Genomic DNA, 13,531 nt, shown 5'->3' with positions numbered 1-13,531 from the left:
ACCTAGCAAAGTGTTTTCATTTTCATTGAGTTGTAAGAAATTTCTAATTTCTTCCTTAATTTCTTCTGTGACCCAGGTGTTATTCAGTAGTGTGCTGTTCAGCCTCTATGTATTTGAGTAATTTCTACAATGTGTTTTACTGTTAAGAACTAACTCATTTCCACTGTGGTCATATAGGATGCAAGGGATTATGCCAGTCCTCATGTATTTGCTTAGGTTTGCTGTGTGTACTATGATATGATCTATTTGGAGATCATATCATGGGCTGCTGGACTCCCATATGGAGCATCCCTGGCAGGGTACTCACCGACCCTGGAACTGGTTGTGGGCTGACTGGTAGTGCCATGGCAGATCTCTGTATCTGTGTGTACAGTTCTCCGGCTGGGTCCAGTGTCCAGGGTAACAGAGCAGCAATTGCAGCTCTGCAGCGTTGGTTGTGGTCTGAGTGGTATTGCAGGGGGAGCTCTCTAGTCCTGGGTGTCGCGGTGCCTCACCTCTGGCCTCTGTCTCTGTCTGTGTTCCCCAGGTCTAGCACTGTAGGAGTTTTCTGCATTTGGATTCTGCAGCCCGCTGGTGGTCCTGCAGCCACTGGTTGCATTCATGGCTCAGCTGTGCTGTGGGCATGGGAAGAGGGAGGGTTCTTCGTGATTTTCAGTTCATGTGTGTGTTCAAATTATGTTCCCCCCCCCCAGATCCTGTGATTCTCTAACTGTTCATTTATTTGTTGTTGTCATTCCCTTAGGGGAACTGCATGTTAGGACCCCCAACTATCTGTTTGGTTAGAGGGAGTTAGGGCAGTTCCTTATTGTTTTGACACCATCTCCTCCTGAGAGCTGAGGGTGATTGCACTCTTCTGTGTGGTTACGGCTTTAGTCATAAGGAAGAAGTGCTCCAAGGATAATGGAACAATTATGAAGAGATTCAGTTCACAGGCATATAGGTTGTAATTCAATACTGCTAGCAATGATTTTCATCATTATCACCCAGTATTACTGGATTAAAATAACACAATACTGTTCCCTTTTAGTTGACCTTGCGATTTTAAACATATACCAAAAATGTTCAAAATATGAAGAACACATAAAAAAATCCACTATGATTATTGCCATAGTTATGCCTGAGCTGAGAAGTTAATTTAGTTTTGAAAAGTCTGAATCCTAGAAGATTATCTTCAAGGAAATTTAATTGTTTTTTTTTTTTTAGAGCATGATAGGTACCAGATCAAAGATCCATTCCTAAAAGATAGAAATTGACTAACAGTAGGACTTAAATCCTCTTTTTTCTTTCAGGTCAGCAAAGGGGCGGAGTCTCTGAAATCTGATCTTTCTGAAATAGGCTAAAGTGGATATTTTGTTTTGACACATTATTATTTCATTCTGAAGGATTTAAGGATTGCTCTTGGGAACATCAGTTATAGATACAGGACCATAGTGAAGAAATAACAATTCTACTATGGAAGTGTTACTTGTATTTCCTCTTGCACCTGTCACCTAATAATCACATCTCTATAGATAACTAAGATCTGAAATTAAAGCAATGCCTACAATTTTCCATTTTTTTCTTATGGGGCACCCAAGTACACATGCGAGTTAAACTCTGGGCTTGGGCTCTATCCTTGAGCTTTTCAGCTCAAGGCAAGTGCTCTACCGCTTGAGCCACAGTGCCACTTCTGGTTTTCTAGTGGTTTACTGGAGATAAGAGTCTCATGGACTTTCCTTGCTGGGGCTGGCTTTGAACCGTAATCCTCAGATCTCAGCCTCCTGAGTAACTAGGATTACAGGCTGAGCCACCGGCGCCCGGCTACATGCTACATTTTCCTGGAGCATTTCTTCTGTTGTGTTTTTGGCTTTTCTTTTTTTTTTTTTTGGGGGGGTCCGGTCGTGGGGCCTGAACTCTGGGCCTGGGCGCTGTCCCTCAGCTCTAGGCTAGCGCTCTACCACTTGTGCCACAGCACCACTTCCGGCTTTTTTCTTTTTGCTTATGTGGTGCTGAGGAATTGAACCCAGGGCCTCGAGCATGCAAGGCAAGCGCTGTACCACTGAGCCACCTTCCCAGCCCTGTTTTTGGCTTTTCTAGGAGTCCTATTATTGAGTTCATGAGCCCACGTCTTACATCACAACATATTTTTATGAAGAGTTCTGTGTGAGTTCTGTCAGTATTTTTTTCAGATTTTACTACTTGTTGGCAGTTACTTACCCTGCTTTCATTCTCTGCACCATTTATCTCCTCATCAAACGCAAATTTCCCTGTATTGCCTAAAAGTTGCCATTTAAATGTAAACTTTAATGTCTTTAGCTATGAAGCTTTTTCTATGAATTGCTGCTGTGTTTATTTGTGGTCACCTAGATATTATTAAGAAATCTATTCCAAATAAGTGGAATGTATAAATTTAATGAGTCATTTCCTATTTGCTTTTTATTATAAGCCTCAATGATACATGCACCAACTATGCATTCTCTTTCATACTTTTCATTATAATAATTTTAAATCAAATATTTATGGATTTTAATATTTGAGTGCATATATAAAACTAAAGGCTTTTTATAGAGAAACAGGCAAATGATGAAGTTAGGACCTTAAAACTCATAATAATTACTATAGTTCCACCCATTTTGTAATTAAATAATCTATATTTATAATTAATTACATAAAACATTTTGCTTAAAATGGAATGTTTAACTGGGACATTGTTGAGATGGAAGAATAATATTCTCCAGTGCTTATTCTCTGGCAAAAGTATCAATTTTAGTAATTATACTTGTGCAAAAACAGTAAAGAAACTTCATAGAAGCTGAACGCATAAGATTCTGGCATACACATAGTGCAGAGAGAGGAGAAAATTTGAATTGAAGAGGGTAAGAGAAGTAGTTTCTAATATACCTATGTCACAACTCCCCTACCCATAGGTAGTACAAAGTCAGAGAGCATCCCTTCCCCCATTTGGATAAGCACATCAAGAACAACTTTCCTGTGAACACGAACTCAAGGCCCATGCCAGTGTGTCAATGTGTCAGGTGGATCTTGGAATCTGAGCAGCTCATATGGACTTAGTTTGAAAGCTTACACCAGTAACAGGTCACGTTGATTCTCTATTGACTAATAAGTATCAAATGTGGATAGTATGTTAGCTCTCTCACTTGTTATCATGAAGATTAGACAAAACATAGATGAATAATTGAAAAGGAAGCTTTGAGATAACCCATATGTGAAATGAAATGATGAAAAATGATATAGCAGGTATAGAATGCCAGCTGCTATCATTATAGATGGTGTATTGCTGGCATCATTGCTTAGCATCTTAAAGAAAAGTAAGAGTGCTAGATAAGTAATGTGTGTGTGTGTGTGTGTGTGTGTGTGTGTGTGTGGTTTTGTGGTGTTTAAGAGAATGAGAATGGAAGCACAAAGAATTAGAAACTATTGCTTGTGAATTCATTTAGTAAAATGCCTCAAAGAATAAAAGATTCTGAATTCTTTTTAATTTAAGTTTTATTGTAAAGGTAGTATACAGAGGGTTACAGTTAATCAGGTAATGAGTTCATTTCTTTTGAACAGTATTACCCTATCCCTCATTTTCTTCCACTTTGTCCCTCCTGAGCCCCCTACTTCTCAAGTTGAAAAGTTCACTTCCAACACAGTGTCTAATGAGTATCACTGTTGAGTTGGCTCACCCTTTGTACCCTGTTTCTGTGATTCCCCATCCCTTCACCAAATCTGATACATTTATATAAAAGATAAATGGTAGAGAAATCAAAAACAATGACAATAGGAAATGAAAAAGGGGGAGGGAAAGAAGAAAAAATAACTGCAAACAGGAAAATATAAAACTTCTTGTTTTCATTTCTTGGAGTGCATTTCAATAAACATCATTTGCTATGTTCATATGCTCATAGCTATTGAGCCGTTGTGATGCTCTCATAAGAATATCTGAGGTGTGTTCTAATTATTACAGATGAGGGAAACCATGCAGTTCATGACTTTTTGAGTCTGGCTTACTTTGCCTAATATAATTTTTTCCCAAGGTTTTCCATTTCCTTAAGAATGGGGCAATGCCATTATTTCTGATGGAAGCATAGAATCCATTGAATATATATGCCATATTTAGTTAATCCATTAATCCATTGAGGGATGACTGGGTTAATTCCGTATCTTATCCATATTTGAACATTGTTGTTCTGGTGGCTTTAGTGTGGGCTGGTTTGTGGTCATTTCATGTATCTATCACATGAAGTCTAGTTTGCAGATTTGAAGACTAGTTTTGCCATTAAGTACATGCATGTAAGTTTGCACAAATTTTGCAAATTATTTATTCATCAATTTCCTTACATATATAATAGAGATAACACAAGAAAACCTCTATTCAAGTGTTGCTATCCACATTAAAATATAATTATAATTCTTACCAAGGACATAAAAAATGCACATTTGTGCACAGAAAATTTCTGGTATAATTGAAAAGCTTCACAATTCCTTCGGGATATTCTCTTGGTTTAAGTCAAAGCACATAGACTCTATTAATCAGTCAATGAATTTTCTATGAAAATGTCCAGACTTTGACTTTGAGGTCTTTGATCCATTTGGAGTTGATTCTAATGCAGGGTGATATATAAGGATCTAGCTTAAGTTTTCTACAGGTGATTAACCAGTTTTTCCAGCACCATTTAATGAAAAGGCTGTCTTTCTTCCATTCTATTTTTTAGCTCCTTTATTGAAGATTAGGTGGTTATAGCTCTGTTGGTTCATCTCTGGGTCTTCAGTTCTATTCCATTGTTCCTCAGGTCTGTTCTTGTGACAGTCCCAAGCTGTTTTGATTACTATGGCTTTGTAGTAGAAGTCTGAATTTTGGTATTGATATTCCTCCAGCACTGTTCTTTCTGCTAAGGATCAATTTTGCTATTCAGAGTCTTTTACTGTTCCATATAAATTTTTGGATTCCTTCTATTTCATTAAAGAATGAGGTTGGAATATTGATAGGTATTGCAATGAATTTGTAGATAAGCCTTTGGAAGTATTGCAATTTACACGATGTTGATCCTCCCAATTCAGGAGAATGAGAGGTTTTTCCACTTCCTAAGTTCTGCTTTAACTTCCTTTTTCAAATTTTCAAAGACTTGAAATCAAAGCAGACACCCTAAACACTTTACACGAAGGAAGGGGCTCCTTGGCACGGGCCGAGATTTTCTTAATAGAGACCCAGAAACACAACAAATCAAAGAAAGGTTGGAGAAATGGGACTGCATGAAACTGCAGAGTTTCTACATGGCAAAGGACATAGCAAGATCAATAGAAAGCCCAGGGATTGGGAGAAGACCTTCACTAGCCACACAACAGACAATGGTCTCATATCTAAACTATACTTAGAACTCAAAACATTAAATCCCCCAACAACAAATCCTGAAAGAAACAAATGCCCAATAAATAAGTTGACTGAAGACTTAAGGAGAAACTTCTCTGAAGAGGAAACAAGAATGGCTAACAGACACATGAATAAATGCTCAACTTCTCTAGTCATAAAAGAAATGCAAATCAAAACCACATTGAGATTCCACCTCACCCCAGTTAGAATGTCCATAATAGAGAAATCTAATAACAACAGATGCTGAAGGGGATGTGGCCATTGTTGGTGGGAATGTAAACTCATTCAACCACTTTGGAAAGCAGTATGGAGGTTCCTCAAAAGATTCCACACAGACCTCCCCTATGACCCAGCAATCCCACTTTTGGGTATTTACCCAAATGATCACAAATAAGGTTACACTGAAGTTACCAGCACAACTATGTTTATTGCAGCATTATTTGCCATAGCTAAGAAATGGAATCAACCCAGATGCCCCTCAGTAGATGAATGGATCAAGAAAATGTGATACACACACACACACACACACACACACAAAGGAATGCTATGCCTCCATCAGAAAGAATGACATTGCCCCATTCATTAGAAAATGGGAAGGATTGGAAATAATTATATTAAGTGAAGTAAGCCAGGCCCAAAGAAATAGGTCCCATAGTTTCCCTTATTTGCAATTACTAGTATATATCTGAGACAAACAAAAAAGTTCAAAAGCTATGTACATAGGACCATATAAGATGATGTTAAGTGAAATGAACTGCGAGATAGGGACACAAGAGGTTTTATCTTTGTTGCTGTTCTTCTTAATGTAACTATAATGTACTATGTGATTTTTTTGTTTCTTTTGTATGTTCCTTCCCCACTGTATAACCCATTTTCACTGTATTTGATATCAGTGCTCTGAATGTTGTATATACATTTTTCTAATTTGGGGAGGGGAAGGGAAAAACAAATGCTTAAATAGGGATACAGGTCGACCCATTGTAAAAATGAGATGTGCAAGACACTGTGTTGAAAATGAACTTTACAACTTGGGTGGGGGTAGTTGGGAGGTGGGAAAGGAAGGGATGGTAGAAGAAAAACAAAGGAGGAGGCAACAATGCTCGTTAGGAAATGTACTCAGTACCTTACTCATATAACTGTAACCCCTCTGTACAGTACTTTTACAATAAAAAAGATATAATAAAAACATATAAAAAAGAAAATGTCCAGATAAGGCTGTGTGTACAATTGCTATTTCACAGATTACTGTGGACAATAAAGACCATGTAGAATGAAGATGGATAACTCCCCTTATTCTCATTGGGGTAAACACTTATGCTAGAGAGATCACAGTAGGACATTTTACTAACATTTAATATGTATATTGTAGTTGGATTTATCAAATTGTGCTCTTGTGCACAATTTTATTTGGTAAACTGGTAAAAAAAAGATTCTTTTTAAGAATTAAATCAAAGATTTTTACTCTTTGAGGGACATTTGAAACCCTTCTCCCTGTGTATAGAGCATTTTTAAGGCATGGGAGGAGTTTAAATATGGCACAATCATCAGCACACCTGTCCTAAATCTTGTCATCACCTTTCAAGAGCAGAGAAACGTATGCTCAAACACGTTCAAACATCTGACAGGAACTAGTATCTCTGCCTGAGTCAAAAGGAATCATTTCCTTCTCTACTCCACCTCAGTTATGTTATTTTATTGTGTTAAAAAATACTGGAAGCAACTCTGGGCAAAAATTGTCAACTTTAAATCCTCAGCCTGCCATTCAACACTGCCTTATGCATGCTGTCTCTTCTAGATGATTTTTTCCTTTGGCTTTGCACTTTGTTTCTAGTTTTATTGGTCAATAAGCAGTCTTCCATATCTGTATTTTTATATCTTCGTTTTGCCTAGGGTCCTTCTCCTAGGTAATTTCTTATCCCTAGATAAACTTTAAAAAATTAAAACTTAAATAAATTGGGTTGTAGGAATCTTGTTTAGATTTCTCCTTAAGATATTACTGTTTATGATACTTAGACAAAGACACACCTCTATTTCTCTGTCACTTTCTATGTTTCATCCCCACCACTTCCATTGTTTTAACCTCAGAAATCAGCTATAGAGGGCTGGCAAAAGCAGAATACAGATGGATGAGTCCTTAGAGAATTCCAGAAAATAGTAACCAGCCATGCCTTTCCTCTTGTGTATGCACACACAACTCTACACTTCAAAACTGATATTTATTTTCTTTCCCTTAAATATGGACTGGCTCTTTAACTGGGTTAGACTAAAGGAGTATGATACCAGCCACAAGAGATAATGTGAATCAACTCTTGAGAAAGATTGGCAGCTTTTGCCTCTTTCTTTTTAGAGATGCCACTAAGTATGAAAATAAAGTGTTGACAACTATATTATAAAGAAGGGAAGTCGGTAATGTGTAAAAGTCACAAGGATCTCAGCCTGTGAAGTCTTCTTAGAATTTTCAGGCCATTCAAGGCTTCCACCGTGGGCAGGTTAAGTGATGCCTTATATCAGCAAATGGTAATGTGGAACAAAACATCTTAACTGAGTTTAAAATACCCACTGGATCCTGGAATAAAAAACAAACAAACATGAAATTTTGGTTGTTTTAAACAACTATACTCAGAGGTAGAATGTAACAATATATTAGACAATTGAAGTTAGTTGGGTGTTCATCAGATAATTAAAAAAATTAGTTGTGTTTTTAGAGGTGATATACAGTGGGGTTACCTTTACATATACCTGGTGGTATGTACATTTCTTTCCTTTTGCTTAGTATCATCTGTTTCCTCCTTCTTTCTCATACACTCCCTCCCATCCCTGCCCTTAACCTGCTTAGTTCACTTTCACCAATGTTCAGTTGATGGGCTCCTCTGCTGTACTTTTTCACCCACTTTCCACTGATTCTGTGGCCTCCTCCCATCTTCCCTTAGATTTGTTCATATGTGGACACCATATATGAGGTAAAGAATAGAGTCATCTAAAAATAGTAAGACAATTAAGAAGAGGTCCTTTGTTTCCTTATCTCTGAGGTTCTTTTCAGTATGTATATTCTTTTATATACATATGAAGTGGTGCTTAGGTGTTACAATTTGGTGCTTTTCTCAGAAGTCTATCCTCTTTTGATCTCACTGTTTGGGTATCTTGAGTCTTGTTTATTTTGTCAGATAAGAAAGTAGAGAGAATACAATTTAGAGATTATTTTTGAGTTTTTGAAACATATTTGTTCTATTGCTGATCTGCTTTGGAAATTCATTAATTAGTAAGTTGAAAATCCTGTCAATACTCAGTTTGAGCATCAGTTTGAGCATATAAATATATGAACTCATATATATGCGTTGAGGTTTAGATAACAACTTCTCTACTGCCATGTTGAGTCAAAACGTTTTATATTTGAAATTACTATTACTTTTATGATTTCCAAGGAATGGCCTAATTGTAAATATCTGTGGTGAGGAGAGTTTCTAGAAAGTCATCATCTCATTTGAGCTCAAATTAGATTTTTCTGACATTTTTGTTAATTAAAATTTTGTGACAACTATATAAAACTATGAAAGTTCTATCCTTAAGCCAAACAATGGCAGGTTTTGGTACATCGTGTTAAACAAAGTTAAACCACGTTAACTTCATGTCTCCTCTAATAATTATCATTTCTTTATAGTGACAGCAGCCTTTCAAACATTTTGAAATCTATATAACCATTAATTTTCATCTATACGTGTTATCTAGAGTCTACTGCAGTATACTGTACCAGAACTTCTTACTCCTGTGTGAGTATTGGCTGGGGTTTTGGTTGTAGGACTTTGCCTACAACCTGGTTTCAACAGGGTGGTCAGCTACTCAGAGGTACAAGGTTGGCACTGGTACAATGTTGGCACTTACCTCCCTTTCTTCTTCCATGTAGTAGACATCCCTCTCAGGCTGCCTAGAGATGGTGGAGAATTGATGCCAACACTCTGTCCTTCTTGTATTTTCCAGTGCAGCTTTCCTTTTCATTACTCTACAACCAGGCATCCATGACTTCTATAGCTCCTGTGAATGTAAAATTTATTGCATAAATAATTATTCAATCTGAACAGTTTGTAAAGAGAGTATCACTGCATGGTCTTACTCAACTTTTACCCCCAACAAACAGTCTAAAAAATTATTTTCCATGTTAATTTTGGACAATAATTTTGTTGGCTTTATCAGATTCTATGCTTGTCAAAGTTATTCTTGCAAATAAGGACATTTACTAATAATTGTATATTTAATTTTAGTGAACATGAAGACTACTAGCTTGTTTGTTTAGTTATATTTCTGTACCTTCTAGCAATCCTAGTATTGTTTCATTAGTATCGTGTGTGTGTGTGTGTGTGTGTGTGTGTGTGTGTGTGTGTGAGAGAGAGAGAGAGAGAGAGAGAGAGAGAGAGACATACTCCATATGAATGTCTCCACAGGGAATAAACAACAAGGAATGTTGACTAATCTATAATAAGCTCTACTTGTGGAACCATTTTCAAATTGTAATTTAATACTGTAATTTTCATTGTAATAAAGAGTAGCCATGATTATAATAGCTTTCTGAGTTCTTCTGAATTTTTAATGGATTACTAAACCGATGTGAAGTCTTCAGAAACACTGACCAAAATGACAATAAATATAAAAGATACAACTTGCTCTGCTCTGGGGAGATGTTCTTAGAGAAGTAAAAAAGGAAACAGAAAATAACTGAACTTATGCTAAACACCAAGATTTTTTAAAAATTTATTTTATTATTATTTTATTTTTTATTTACCGTACAGAGGGGTTACAATTACATGGGCAAGGTAATGAGTACATATCTTATCAAGCATTGTTGCCTCCTCCTTTGTTTCCCTTTCCCATCCCTTTCCATCTCCCTGCCCCCCTTGCCCCCTCCTCCCCCACTCTCCCACAAAGTTGTAAAGTTCGCTTTTCAACATAACGTCTTGTACATCTGATTGTTGCAATGGGTCCACCTGTATCCGTACTTAAACAATTTGTTTTTTCCCTTCCCTTCCCCAAACTAGAAAAATGTATATACAAGATGTAGGACACCGACAGCAAATACAGTGAAAACAGGGGTTTTACTATGGGGAAACAACATACAAAAGAAACAAAAAAATCACATAGTACATTTTAGATATGTTAAAAAACAAGTTATGTCCCTATCTTGGGGTTCATTTAACTTAACATCATCTTATCTGGTCATATGTATATATATATATATATAACATTTTCTTCCATTCATCTACTGAGGGGCATCTGGGTTGGTTCCATATCTTATTGTAAATAATGCTGCGATAAACATAGTTGTGCTGCTAGCTTTAGTATAGCTTTGTTTGTGATCATTTGGATAAATGCCTGAAAGTAACACCAAGATTTTTATGTGTGGAGTCATGTGTGTATTTATTTACATATATTCTTGTATGTCTGCAAGAATTTATGTATGTGCTCATGTAAGTGAACATTTTCATGTATATGCTATAATTAACTAAATTGTGAGTTTTATCATACCTGCACATAAAAAATCCTATCCTATTTTATATCACATGGTGTTGCTTATCCAGTTTCATTCATTTAATGAGATGTGCATTATGATATTTAAGTTCATTTTTAACATGATATTGATGGGAAAACAAGTTGCACTTATACTGGAAAGAGTTTCCATCTCATAGATTCAGAAATGTCAATGGTTGAGGCTAAATCTGATTTCTGTTAAGAATTTGTCTGAATCATTTCTTTTGCAAGCCATATGGAAAAATAAGTTAAGATTGGAAATATGTTTGCATCTTATGTAAAATGAAAGGCCTTGATTTCCTTGATAGTGTAAATTTGTAAGATAGTACCTCAAATGTTCTCATTAAGTGAGATATATAATTAATTGTCTAAAAATATTTTTGTAATATGTCATTACTAGGTATATTTTATTATTTAAATTTATTGGATGTGCCTTTTAACAAAATAGAAATGAAGATTGTGATATTATTTTTAATAAGATATGTTTGTTATTTAATTTCTAGGAGAAATTAAACTCAAATCCATTCAATTTGACATTTAGTGTATGTTCAAATTATTTTACATATGCTGAGCTTGAATTCCCAACAGGACCATTGAACCCCAGTTCACAATTACTATTTATTTGACTATTTATATTATTCTAAGTAATTAGCTAGAACTTGCTCCAAAGTTAAAATTATGAAAATAAGATGTAGCAGGTGACAAGAGGAGATAGATAATCTTATTTTCACTGATTGGCTAATGTTAACTGTAATTGTTTAATCTCTAATCCACATGCTATGGTTTGGCTATGCTTTGAGTTGTAAACTAAAGATTCTGGTATTAAAATCCCAACCTCATTGTGAGGTATCAAGAGGATGGAAACTTAAAATAGACATGTTCTTAGAGGTAAGGCCTTTAGAAACTGGTAAGAACAAGATGTCTTAGAATATTCATGATTAAATACTGATGATATATAAGAAGAGATATGTACAAGTTGTTATGTTGAAAAATGAACTTTACAACTTTGGTGGGGCGGGAGGGAGGATTGGGTAAGGGGGGTGGGGAGGGAGTCGTATGGGAAGGGATGGGAAGGAGAAACAAAGGAGAAGGCAACAATGCTTGATAAGAAATGTACTCATTACCTTGCCCATGTAATTGTAACCCATCTGTATGGTATTTGCACAATAAAAATATATAAAAAAAGAAGAGAGATGACAGGAATGCATATACTATTCTAGCCTTCCTTCTCCTTTTTCCTTCTCTCTTCTTTTCTTCCTCCTCCTCTTCCCCCTTCTTCCCCTTCTTTCCCTTCTCCATCTTCTTTCTTCTTGTACTGAGTCTTGAATAACATTTTTGTTTTGTGAGTTAGTTGGAGATAGTCTCATAGAGTTTTATGCCTAGTCTACCTTTGAACCTCTGTCTTCCATGTCTCAGACTCTTAACAAGAGGCTGAGCCACCATATTGGTAAGTACAATAAAACACTTAAACTAATAAGAAACTTGTCCCAAGTTGCAGCGATTGAAATACATTTGTTTATCTTTCTACACATCCTGCACTTCTCATATGTAGCATATCATTTAAGAGGAAGGTTACTGTTCATAGCTGGAAGTTCTAGGAACAAAACAATTCATTTTCTAATTCTGATTTTCTGTTTTCTAAACTATTTCATTTGCTCTTGGCTATACATTATTATTGTTTTCCATTTAAAGATACAATTAATATAGATTTGATCATTTTAAGTCATTTCTGCCCTGTATTTGTGAAGTTGGAAATTATCCATTTTCCCCTTCTTTTAAGATCTTTATGTTTCAGTCAGAAAAATTAAATGAAAGATTTTACTCTTTTTGACTTTTCATATCTGAATCCTATTTAACTCATGAGTGCCCACTAATACTTTACCTTGTATTTTTATCTTCTCTTTTAATTCATCATCTATAATTATGTTAGTTGCCTTTGGAACTGATGTTCTGAGAAACTGCAGGTACTGGAGTAGGATGGTTGCCAGGCAACCTCATCTGTTCCAAATAGAATATTGGGACCTTTACCTCTGGAGAGTCATTATTGTAGAGAATCTGAGTGAAAAACTACTTTTAAATTTCATATGGTTAAGCATGAAAACAGAGAGATTTTTGAACAAATGAACAAGAAATTTTAAAAAAGAAAAATTGGGTAGGGTATTTTTGCTTTATTTGAAGGATTTTAGTGTCTGCTTTTAAAAAGCCCTATCATACTGTGATGATTTTTTTGTCTTTTTATAAGAAATCCTGACAAAGTTATCACTTAGAAAAAAATATGTTTTCTCACAGTTTTCATGAGTTACAAATCCCAGGATGTCTTATAAGGTTTCCACTCAGAATCTCTGGTGGACTTAATCAAAGTGATTGTTTTTTTTTTGTTGTTGTTTGTTTGTTTTTTGGGGGGATCTGGTGGGGCCTGAACTCTGGGCCTGTGCACTGTCCCTCAGCTCTTCAGTTCAAGGCTAGCACTCTACCACCTGAGCCACAGCGCCATTTCCAGCTTTTTTGTTTTTGCTTATGTGGTGCTGAGGAATTGAACCCAGGACCTCATGCATGCAAGGCAAGTGCTCTTCCACTGAGCCACTTTCCCAGCCCCCAGGTGACTGTTTTTGCTGTGGATGCATTTGAAGTTCAGAGTTTTCTTATTATAATTATTAATAG

General features: G+C 36.0%; 1 long non-coding RNA gene across 1 annotated transcript; it reads right to left on the bottom strand.

Annotated features, from left to right (window-relative positions):
• Positions 1–7,083: 7,083 nt before the first annotated feature.
• Positions 7,084–12,837, bottom strand: LOC138833757 (uncharacterized). Its single transcript, XR_011373957.1, has 3 exons — positions 12,753–12,837; positions 9,233–9,382; positions 7,084–7,919 (listed from the first exon to the last, which is right to left on the bottom strand). It is a non-coding gene; the product is annotated as an uncharacterized lncRNA (long non-coding RNA).
• Positions 12,838–13,531: the final 694 nt, after the last annotated feature.

The sequence above is a fragment of the Dipodomys merriami genome, unplaced genomic scaffold (assembly GCF_024711535.1).
Source record: "Dipodomys merriami isolate MVZ:Mamm:240054 unplaced genomic scaffold, mDipMer1.0.p SCAF_21, whole genome shotgun sequence".
In the NCBI taxonomy this organism is placed as follows: Eukaryota; Metazoa; Chordata; class Mammalia; order Rodentia; family Heteromyidae; genus Dipodomys; species Dipodomys merriami.
This window is presented reverse-complemented; position numbering and strand designations above follow the sequence as displayed.